The sequence below is a fragment of the Coffea eugenioides genome, chromosome 5 (genome assembly GCF_003713205.1).
Source record: "Coffea eugenioides isolate CCC68of chromosome 5, Ceug_1.0, whole genome shotgun sequence".
In the NCBI taxonomy this organism is placed as follows: domain Eukaryota; kingdom Viridiplantae; phylum Streptophyta; class Magnoliopsida; order Gentianales; family Rubiaceae; genus Coffea; species Coffea eugenioides.
The window spans coordinates 10,589,597-10,593,980 of NC_040039.1; positions in this window are offsets into that span (position 1 = coordinate 10,589,597).

Consider the following 4,384-nt stretch of genomic DNA (forward strand, 5'->3'; position numbering starts at 1 on the left):
AATTTCTTTTAAGTTTCGCATTATCGTGCGCGAATTGGAAGTTCGCGTATATCGAGCCGGAACGGTTAAGTGAAGATTTAAGAAACTAATACTATACTACTAAGAGTGAATAATATAATGTTAAAGGAAGTACATTAGAGATTTAGTGCACAAGTGAAACAAATCAGAGAGAAAACGGACACGAAACGCGCGCGTGCGCGCACTATTCCTAGTTGACTTTTGAAGTAATCTTAATCACAAAACCTCAAACTTCTCAAGGAAGCTTCATAAAACACCAAACCCTTCTTTTTCACCTCAAGTGCCGGCTGAAGCTCTCCAAGGAAGAAGAAGAAAACTCTTCACCATTTCACTCCAAATCACCTTAAACTTTACATCCTACCTCAAAATTTCTTGGAGATCCACTTAAACTAGAAGAAAGACATCATCTCATGGTTTTCTTGGGGCTCTAGTAGTCCAAAAATTTTTGGTTTCTCTCAAGGATTAGGAGATAATCATCCAATCACTTAATCTTAGTTTTAGTGGGTTTAATCTTGGTTATGAAGCTTGTAACTTCATTATTGATGTTGTTATTTGCATTGGAATGGTTGAAGTGGGCTCTATGAAATCCCACCTTGGTTGTATGGGCTGATTTGATGATAATAAGTGTTGTTTGTGTTAATTATGTGTTAAACAAGATGATGTTAGTTAGAAAAGTGAAAGGAAAACCGAAGGAAATTGCATAGGAAGACTGGCCGAAATCTGTCCTATTTTTATCGTGCCTTTGGTTCGAATTTTTGTTGTTCAAATGACTTTGAAACTGATGTAGATATGTTGTATATGATGTGTGAAAAGTTTCTACCAAAAATTATTTGAATTGGTTGGATAAAAATTGCATTTTGGCAAGAACAAATCTGGAAATTCGTGTAATAGTGGTCATATGGCAGTATTCTTTGAACAAACATATCTCTCTGTCCGAAAGTCGGAATTGAGTGCTGTCAGCGACATTCAAAACTAGACATCCGTAGTTTTCTAATGATGTACATGGACCTTCTAATTCGAATTGAGTCATCTGTAGTGATTGATCAAAGTCGACTGCCCTGTTCTGTTAACCTATCCGAGAGAACGGTAGAAACTGCATTTTGTGGCTCTATTTTCTCTCACTTAGGAATTGATTTTGAAAATGATTTGTTCTGATACAATATACCCTTTTGAATCTAATTTTCAATGCTACTGACCATTCTCAATTCCAAATTGTATTGAGTGAGATATGGTGCAATTTGTAAACTGTAGCAGAGCTGGAAAACCCTACTTTTTCCTGGCCAACTGATTTGGTTGTTTGTGAGATGCTTTGCTTTGAAAATTTTGATGTCAACCAACTATGAACTGCCTATGAAATGTTTCTTGGACTGTGATTTCATAAATGAACTAAAATGGGACTGATTTCGTGGTGCAAAATGTTTGAAAAGGAAAAAGGAAGCAAGAAGATAGATTTGTCTTGGAAGTTCCTTAAACTTTGATAGTTTTGTTAACTACCTTCCCGTGTGAATTTTCAAATGAAATTTGATAGAGGAGAGTTCTCATATGGAAGTTGAATTGTACCAATTTTGGTGTCAATCTAAAACCATTTCAATATACAAATGATGTCCCAAAGTTGCTTTTAAAATCTGGAAAATTTTTCCTTTTCTCTTGGCCGAATGGTCAAATCTGATTTGCGAAATTATATTTCGAAAACCTTGATGTCAATTACATCTAAATTGCTTATTGGATGTTTATGGAATATTGGTTTCAACGCTTGAATTAATTGAGATTGATTGTGTGGAACAAAACTTTTTGAAAAGAAAGGAAACATGAGAAGGCAGATTAGTCTTGGAACATTTTTTGAACTTCAGTTGTTTTAATAACTGCCTTCCCGAGGGAGTTTTTGCATTAAACTTGGTAGAAATGTTGTTCACACATGGAAGATTTAGCGTACCAAATTTGCTGTATTTCCAATGCCAAATCGATGGCCAAATGATACTTCAAAAATAACCTTTCAAACTTGGAAAATGACAGAACAGTTTATAAAATGCGACCAACTTTGAGCTGATGTATTTTGACAAGTAAAACCCGATTTTAGTTCCGTTTGTTGTGTTTGAAACCTTAGTTGGACTTCTTAATGTGTTACGAATTTCGGAGGCTAGTTCACATTCTGTGAATTTTGCCGAATTCCTGAAGTTTACCGAAAACTAAGACTGAAACTGTCTTGTAAGTATAAGTCAGCCACTTTAAGCTGAAATTTCAATGTCTTCCATTTAGAATCTTGGAAAAGTGTTTTCTGGAAACTTTTAGTGCTTTGAAACTAGTTTCCAATGGTATAAAATTTTTCAATTATGGACCTATTGAGTGCAAAATACGATTTTTCAAAAATTGTTCCTTAAAACTGAATTTTCGAACCTGTTGGGAAATGAGTTTTGAAACTCTTCCCTATCCTTTGATATTGATTGACCGTTTTAGACTTGATTTCATGAAGAAAATCAGTTTTTTCTTGTGTTATTAAACACCATTTTTGAACCTGAAATTTTGAGCAAGCAAAGCTCTATTTCATGATATTTTCTTAGATTGTACAAGTGCACAATCTCCCTTGTTAATAAGGGATTTATAAGTAATAGTGTGTTATAACTAATTGTTATTTGCTCAGGCGCTCAAAGGAAACTTCAAGATGATCTCGAAGCGGACGCCTAAGAGTTATTTGAGCACTTACTCCCTATTTTGATTGGTGAGTGTCAAGTGCATGAATTGTTGATAAATGTTTTAATTGTTAATTGAGTATTATGGAATTGTTGAGACGAGTGTGTACTTTACCGCACTCGCTCTCCCTTAAGTGATGCTACAATTGAATTGTGCTATATGAATTGATATTCAAATTGTGTGAAGTAAATTGCTATGTGAATTAAGTGAAGTGTTGCTATTGCAAACCATATTTGTGTTGTGATGTCGAGTGGAGTGAACCTCCTCGACTTATGTGTATACTCGTGGGGATGCCCTCATCCTCTCTTTCTTTTAATTATGCGATACTTGTTACTGGAATACATATGATCGGTAATTGTTTATAAACATGTCTAACTCGTAAGCTCTGAGCGGATGCATGTGCCACACCAATTTAGGTGGAAGGTGCCTCTCATACTGTTTCAGTGCTATAATCGGTTTCCTGAGTGATAGCATGTACCACACCGATTCGGGTGGGAGGTACCCCTCATGTCGACTCAAAACCCTAAACAAATAATTCGTTCTCTGAGCGATAGCATGTACCACATCAATTCGGATGGGAGGTACATCTCATGTCGACTCACAACTATAAACAAAATATAAGTCGATTGGAGTGATGTCTCATCGGCCACTGAGTGATAGTATGTACCACACCAATACGGGTGTGAGATACCTCTCATGTCGATTCAGAACCATAAACAAAGTATAAGTCGATTGGAGCGATATCTCATCAACCACTGAGCGATAGTATGTACCACACCGATTCGGGTGGAAGGTACCTCTCATGTCGACTCAGAACCATAAATGTATAATCGATTCCCTGAGCGATAGCATGTACCACACCGATTCGAGTAGGAGGTACCTCTCATATCGATTCAGAACCATAAATGGAGTAAGTTAAGTTCTACAGATTTAATTGCCTACCCGGGTGACGGAGTGTCATCACGAGTAGATATTGGATTGAACTTTGGCAAAGCAAGTGGAAATTAGCTCTTGAGAGCTCCTGTACCCTCCTTAAATGTATTTAATTGAAAATTTTGAATTGCTTGAATGTTACAACTTTAATTCTTGCTTAAATGCTATCACCACCTAAATTATGTGTTTTGCATATTTTTTTAGCTTCACGAGCATCCGCTCACCCCATTAACTTTGTTTTTCTTAACAGGGTCGGATTGCAAGTTGGAGAGAAAAGCCGACTTAATCGCTTTTTGGTTAGAATCATGGGATGTAATTGGCTAGTCGAATGATAATGACTGTATATTTTAAAAATGTTGATGTACTTTTGTGAACTGGTGATGTAAGATTTGAAAGTTTATTTAAGGAAGTGACCTTTCTCTACTGGGACTTGTATTATAGAGTATTATGTTTAAATTTGGATTTGAATTGTACCGAGTCCTGGTGAGAGTTAGGCAGGCATTCCGTTGATACCCTTTGGTTCGCCTTAGGGAGAAGTAGGGACATCACAGTTGGTATCAGAGTTTAGGTTCCAGATCTTTGTAGCGTATCCTAGGCTTAAAAGTTTAGAATGCCGGACTGTGGGATTTGATTGTGTATTAAGTGCAACGTGATCTTGGTGCTTGAGGTTGTAGCACCATTTCTGTTCACAAAACACTATAAGATTTTAATCTTCAAGTTAGGTTGGAGGTGAGTCAAGATTGGA